Source organism: Neomonachus schauinslandi, chromosome 9 (genome assembly GCF_002201575.2).
Source record: "Neomonachus schauinslandi chromosome 9, ASM220157v2, whole genome shotgun sequence".
In the NCBI taxonomy this organism is placed as follows: Eukaryota; Metazoa; Chordata; class Mammalia; order Carnivora; family Phocidae; genus Neomonachus; species Neomonachus schauinslandi.
The window spans coordinates 37,584,952-37,593,053 of record NC_058411.1 but is presented as its reverse complement, the minus strand read 5'-3'; positions in this window follow the sequence as shown (position 1 = coordinate 37,593,053).

Sequence of the window (8,102 nt, the reverse complement as noted above, 5' to 3'; positions counted from 1 at the left end):
ACTCAGTGAAATTCAGCAATATAAGTATGCCATTAAAAATCTAACAACCTAAAAATGTTGACTGTAGCCTTATAAATCATCAACATTATCTAATTCCTTTAGTTTCTTTTCTATCTTCTTCCTCATCTGGGAAGATGTGGGAAAATGGAGAGGTTGGAGACAGTGGAGAATAGCTGAAGTGTTCAGGGAAACTCAGACAGGTGAAAAAGTCTCAAGGATTCCCTTCATGGACTATTGGTGTACTTCAACCACTTTCATCATTAAATGCTGCTTCTGAGCTAACCATCTGAGCATTAAGAGGAAAGAGAGCAAGATTGCTGATCATTCTTGGTTTCTAGAAGTATGTGTGTGTGTGTGTGTGTGTGTGCCCACGTGTGTGTGTGTGTGTGTGTGTTAATGCTAAGGGACAATTAACATTTTAAACATGTAAAACAGAGAGGTTAGGTTACTTAATTCTCAGAAGAAGATGGACACATTTCAACACACATATATTATTATATTAAAGATAGCACCCCATGTATGCCCCCAAATGCTGTGTTCTCAACTGTTTTGAGAAATGATTGGTTGCTAGTGACTCCATATGTTGTTATGTTTTATTTTGGAACATGTTAAAATCTCACTTAGGTTTCATTAAGCCATTTTTTGAAGGGTCTATTTTTTCCTTCCAAAGAATTTGTTTGAATATGTGGTTTAACATATCCTGGTTAGCTATTACTGGGAAGAAAATTTAAGTGGAAATACCCATTTTTCTTTAAATATATATATTTTATATAAAATATTTTATATTTCTTAGTCCTAGAAAGTTTTAGAAAAATGATTGACTATCCGTGAAGGTTGTTGAGGTTATAACAAATAGCCTTAAATTTAGACATTGGAAAAACAATGTGCTAAGTATCAAAGGTTTGGTCTTTGATTATTATTATTATTTTTAGTTCTGGAAGCATTACCAAAGGAAAAAAGGAAAATTAAATCCCTCAATTTAAGTTGTTCTATGCTAATTTTTAAAAGTGATTTATTTACTTTTGTAGTTGATTGTAAAAACACAGCTGATGATATAAACGAGTCTAATTGTATGGATATTTTTAAATTTGTGCACTGAAGTAACTGTATATGGAGTTGGCAGATCGGTGTTCAACTCTGAACTTCTGTTCTTTTTGGTAGCGACAAAGAAAGTCTGAGCATAAACTCTAGGTCAAAGGCCTCAACTCTTTCGTGGAGCCCAACTCAGGGCTTGAACTCACAACCCTGAGATGGGGACATAAGCTGAGATCAGGAGTTGGACATTTAACTGACTGAGGCACCCAGGTGCCCCAGGCCTCAACTCTTATTGTCCCAAAATTGCCTTTGAAGACATCTCCTTGTTTTGCCAAAGCCTCTGATATCTAACACAATAGCTTTTATGGTCACCTCCTCACCCGAGGATCCTGGCTTATGTCCACCTGACTGGTAGACATCTATGCTGTACTCAGTTTACCTCTGCTCTGACCTTGTTCACTGTCCTTCCTGGGAGGCTTCTCAAGTCCTCAGGTGGATGGATCACTGGAAGAGGATGTATACATGCCCAGGAAATCCTGAATTCTTTTTTAAATTTACTTTTCTTGAGATATAATTGCCATATAACATTGTATAAGTTTAAGGTATACAACTCGTTGATTTGATACATTTATATATTGCAATATGATTACCATTATACCATTGGCTAACCCATCTATTATGTCACATAATTTTTTTTTTTTTTTTGTGGCAGGAACAATTAAGATCTAGACTCTTAGCAGCTTTGAAGTTTATTTTTTTTAAAGATTTTTATTTATTTATATGACACAGGGAGAGAGGGAACACAAGCAGGGGGAGTGGGGGAGGGAGATGCAGACTCCCCGCCAAGCAGGGAACCCGACGCGGGGCTCGATCCCAGGACCCTGGGATCATGACCTGAGCCGAAGGCAGACACCCAATCAACTGAGCCACCCAGGCGCACCAGCTTTGAAGTTTATTAATAGTACTGTTTTGTCTGTAATCACTGTGCTGTGCATTAGACTAATCCCAGAATTCTAAGGTGAACAAGTTTAGGCTCAAGTCAGGGACTTCTGTTGCATAACCATGCTTGAGAACATCATAAAAACAATTTCAAAGTCATGCTACTTTTTACAGGGATGAGTGAAATTGAAACTATATATCTGAAAACAGGACTTTAAGGTTGATGGATACTCAAAGGTGGTAGGATTTTATAAGTGAGTGGAGTTTTAGATTTACCTCAGGCTTTCCTCATGTTTTTAATGAGATTCTTCATGTTCCTCAAAGTGATACCAAGAGAGTTTATTCCTGAGAAATTGTAACTTTACTTTTAAATTATTTCTATTGTCATTGCTCAGTTAATTCTGATCCCCCCTTACCATTTTGTTAAATAAAATTTCAGCTTCCTCTCATCTTATTTCTAGCTCTTGTGAGTCAAATGGCTGTAATTGGCTAGCCTTTTTTTTTAACCTCTTCAACAACCATGGAATGAAATTTACAAACATCTAGTGACTGTGTGACATGCAGAGACTTCCCTATTTATGTCACTGTATGCTCTGTCTTCTTCTTGAGCCATTGCTTGAAAATCAACAGATGGGGCTATCCAGTAGAACATGAGAGATATATTTAACTTTAAGGAAGTTTTCAATATAAACTATGTGACCGAACTTCATACCCATCTGATTTCCAATTTAGCAATTACTGGAATAATTAGATGAGTTACTTTGCAGATGGCACTTAAGTTTCTTGACATATGTGCCCTTGTCATCTATAGCAGATGATACATGTAATGCTTGTTCTTCACTATAGCATTTGTATATATGGGATGCAAAATGAATTTAAGCTTCCCTGCCAAAGTCTCTAATTTTGTTTAGACCCAAATGCAGCATCAAACCCTCCTTGGCTTATACTGATAGAGCTGTTGGCTTGCTGTGTTCAGTGTTATACATTGAGGGTAGAGCTGTGCAGACTCCAGTTCTCATAACCTATAATATTTAAACTTTATATTTAATTCTACATATTGAATAATAAAATTACAGAATGTTTAAACATGAAGAAAGTCACTTTCAAATCAAATTGAAGAAAATTATTATATTTTTCATATTTCCTTCCAGTCTTTATTAAAATGATATATTTGCAATTTAAACTTTCTGAGATAAAATCCATATTCTATAAAATTCACACTCTTTTAAAGTGTAGAATTTAGTAGTTTTTTTTTAAAGATTTTATTTATTTATTAGAGAGAGAGAGTGTGTGAGAGAGAGCATGAGCAGAGTGAAGGGCAGAGGGAGAAGCAGACTCCCCACTGAGCAGGGAGCCTGATGTGGGACTCGATCCCAGGACTCCAGGATCATGACCTGAGCCAAAGGCAGACACTCAACTGACTGAGCCACCCAGGCGTCCCAAATTCAGTAGTTTTTAGTATATTCACAAAGTTGCACAACCATCATCACTATCTAATTCCAGAATAATTTCATTACCTCAAAAAGAAAATCCATACCCATTTGTAGACACCCTCACTTCTCCCTTTCCTCACCCTCTGGGAATAACTAATATACTTATTGTCTCTGTGGATTTGCCTATTCTGGGCAATTCATTTAATGGATAAGTGGCCTTTTGTGTCTGACTTCTTTTCAGTTAGCATGTTTTCAAGGTTCATCCATGTTGCCCCATGTACCAATGCTTCATTTTTCATTGCTGAATATTTAGCTGTATGGCTATATCACATTTTGTTTATTTATCAGTTGATGGATATTTGGGCCATGTCTATACTGTTATGAACATTCATGAGCACATTTTTGTGTGAAAATGTATTTTCAATTCTCTTGGTTATATAGCTAGAAGTAGAATTGGTAGATTATGTTTGGAGTTTTAAACCACTTTTAAAAAGGACAATTTGTGTGCAACCCTGGTAAAGCAATTTTTACAAATCTGGGGTCACTGCCAACTTCGTAGCCATTGCTATGATATTCTACTCATCTAGAAAGCACATAAGCTAACCTACAGCTTAACATAGCATTTCTCCAACAGACCCTCATGCACATGTTCAGACTTTCCACTAAGTACCCGTAAACACATAGAAAAAGATGGAATTAGAATTGGTAGATTCTAGGAGGAACATGAACTCTGTTGAAATAACCAAACTTGCCAAACTAAGCTTTTTCTCTGCTTTTAGCCAGATGTGTACTTATTCCTAGAGTTCTCCACCATCCAACTTGAAGGGAGGGGAAAAGACGATATATCCCTCCCCTGCCCCCCATGTGCCACTGACTCAGAAATTCAGAGTTTACAGTTGTGAGTATGTACAGTGGTTAAGAGCATACTTTCACCTGTTTACTTGAGTGACAATGTGTAGTCTGTATTTAAGAAGATCTATCAGAATGCAGAAGAAAAAAACAAAGAGGAAAAAAATTAAAGTTGGTAGCCAAAGAAATACTTACCCTGTTTAATATAGAAACAAGAGTAGTTAGAATAGAAGAAATTGCCAAAGACGTAACTGAAGAAAACTCTCACAAGCTTTACAAAAGCCATAGATATTTTGGTGGAAAATCTGGGTTCCAGGAAAAAAAATCAACAAAAGATACTCACAAAAAGATACCTTCTGGTAAAATTTTTGTGTTAAAAGATTCTAGCAACATTTTGACCAAAACATTCTGTTGCCCATAAAAAGTAGAAAAAAGTAAGCTGCAGCATCACACTTATTTATAAACATTAAAGGTTAAAAGGTAATGGAGCAATATCTATACAGATTTTAGGAGAAAAAAATATTGACACCTACTTTAGAATTTTATACCCATCCATAGTTAACTCACTGCCACCAGAATTATTGCTAACAGAATATTTTCATCTCCAAAAAACAGTTATTTTGAGGAACACAAGGGTTTATTCCCTCATTTTTTTTTATCTTTGGAGATTATATTGAATAATTTCTTCATGTTGTTTCCAGTCTGGAATCTGAGGGTCTTTATATTAAATGTATTAATATCAGCATGTAAAATAGTGTTTCAGTGATGATAAAGATAGTTAGGAAAAAATTTGTAAGAAAAAAACAGCAGGTTAGCCCTGATGGGTGGTAAGATTTCATATGATCTTTTTTTTTTTTTTTTACATTTTCCATTGTTATCAAAATATTCTACTACATGAATGAATTATTTTTTCTTTAACATCTCTAAAAATAGTAGAACTTTTAATCTAATAAAAAATGTTTTATGAACCAAAAAGGTAAAATCAATACAGACAATTTAGTATTTTCCCAGTAGTCAAAATGACTGGAAGGAAGTACACAAAATCTTAATAATGTTTGTCTTAATTTTTTCTATATTTTGCAGATTTTATTAAATAAGCCTCATGTTGCTTTTTTTTTAGGTTTTATTTATGTGTGAGAGAGAGAGAGAGAGTGCACAAGCAGGGGGAGGGGTAGGCAGAGGGAGAAGCAGGCTCCCCATTGAGCAAGGATCCAGATGCGGGGCTCGATCCCAGGACCCTGGGATCCTGACCTGAGCCGAAGGCAGATGCTTAACCAACTGAGACACCCAGGCATCCCCTCATGTTGCTTTCCAATGGAAAAATATACTTTGTTCAAAAATAACAAATTAGTTTCATTAACGAATAACATTAGGTGCAAATGTTTCTGCTTATGAATGATAGATGAACTCTCTTTTTCTTAAGGCTGAATGTTATGTAAATCATATCCTGTGTAGTTTAGTGTTACTGACCCATTTGAGGTTTATCTTTTCCTTCCAGAAGTTTTCATTGATAGGCCCATTTATCAATGTGTTGAACAAAGAAGAGTTCAACATTTATTCAGGTAGCAACTATTTATGGAGTGCACCCTATGTTAGCTGCTGAGAGTACAATGAGTAATCGAAGCACAGTCCCTGTTCTTATGAAAATATGTCTTATTTGAACACTGTTGAAAAAGCTGTTAGGGGTGCAGTGGCAGGGAACACACAGTAAAAGCATCTAGCCTGGTCAGGAGGAACAAGAAAGGCTTTCAGAAGAAGTACAGTATCAGAAATAGCCAGAATAGAGGTAAGCATTTGCTTCACATAGTTGAAATAGCCTATCCAAAGGTCTGGAGGTGAGCTATGTTTGGGGGACCAGAAGTAGGTGAATACACTGTCAATAAAAAGTTTGATGTTGAAAAAAAAGTTTGATGTTGGGGAGTGATGAGTGATAAAGGCTGAAATCACTAGCTAGGTCATGAATGGCCTTGTAAAACAAGTTAGTGAATTTGAATTTTGTCCTGTGGGTAATGGGAAGCCACTGGAGGGTATATTAGTTTCCTAGCATTACCATGACAAATTTCCAGAAACCTTATGGCTTAAAACAACAGAAATTTATTATCTTCCAGTTTTTGATGCCGGAAATCCAAAATCAAGATGTCAGTGGGTTTGGTTCTTCTAGAATCTCTGAGGAAGAATCTGTTCCATGACTCTCTCCTAGCTCCTGGTGGCTGCTGACAACGCTTCGTGTTCCTCAGCTAGAGGTTTCAAAACTCCAGGCTCTGCTCCTATGTTCACATGGCTTTCTTCTCTCCGTCTTTTCCTATTCGGGCTCTTGTAGGGGCATTTATCATTAAATTTAAGGCCCACCCTTATCCAGGATGATCTCTTCTCAAGATTCTATCCTAATTACATCTGCAAAGAACTTTATTTCAAATTAGGTCACATTCTGAAATTTGAGTGAATGTATCTTTTGGGAGGCCACAATTCAACCCATTACAGAAGGTTTTAGGAGGGCAGTTGAGCAAATCAGACTTGGTTTCAGAAGGATTTCCTTGGCTACTGTGTAGAGAAGGGATTTGAGGGGGTAATTCTTGGCACATAGAGATCAGTGAGAGTCTGGGTAAAGGATGCTAGTGGCTTCAGAGGTAAGAAAGTGGAGATGAGTATAAGAAATACTCAGAAGGTGGTTGAAAAGGGAAAAAGAGAGAGGGCTATGGTTGAGGAGCATATCGTGGTAAAGAGAGGCTTTGAAAGGTTGGGAGGTATATGATGTGTTTTTAACGCAGGTGAGAAAGATGTTGTATTTACAAGGGGAAGTAGCTGAAAATACATGTATGAGGGGCAAAAACAGAGAGAGATCATTGTTTTGATGAAAGGAATGGAGATAAGGTCCAGAGCACAGACTGTGAACAAAGCTGTGCATGCACACTGTATTTGACTGCTGCTAGATATTTTTTAAAAGATTTTATTTATTTACTTGAGAGAGAGAGAGAGAGAGAGGGAATGAGAAGGGGAGGGGCAGAGGGACAAGAGACTCCCTGCTGAGCGTGGAGTTCAACTTGGGCCTCTATCCCAGGACCCTAGAATGTGACCTGAGCTGAAGTCAGACACTTAACTCTTAACTCAGTTCCCCTGCTAGATATTTTTTTTTTTTTTAAAGATTTTATTTATTTGTCAGAGAGAGACAGCGAGAGAGGGAACACAAGCAGGGGGAGTGGAGAGGGAGAAGCAGGCTTCCACAGAGCAGGGAGCCCGATGCGGGGCTCGATCCCAGGACCCTGGGATCATGACCTGAGCCGAAGGCAGACACTTAATGACTGAGCCACCCAGGCGCCCCTAGATATTTTTTTAAATTAAAGTTTAGTTAATATAAATGTTATGTTAGCTTCAGGTGTACAACATAGTGATTTGCCAAGTTTATACATTATGTCATGCTCACCACAAGTGTAGCTACCATCTGTCACCGTACAATGCTATTATAAGACCACTGAATATATTCTTTAGGCTATACCTTTCATCCCCATGACCTCTACATTCCATGACCAGAAGCCTGTACCTCCCACTCCCCTCCACCCATTTTGCCCACACCCAGCCCCTCCCATCTGGCAACCATCAGTTCGGTCTTTGTATTTATGGGTCTATTTCTGCTTTTTTTGTTTGTTTTATTTTTTAGATTCCACATATAAGTTGAAATCGTATGGTATTTGTCTTTCTTAGTCTGACTTATTCACTCAGCATAATATCCTCTAGGTCCATCCATGTTGTCGCAAATGCCAAGATCTCATTCTTTTTTATGGCTGAGTAATGTTCCATTGGGTATATATATATATATATATATATATATATATATATATATATATATAT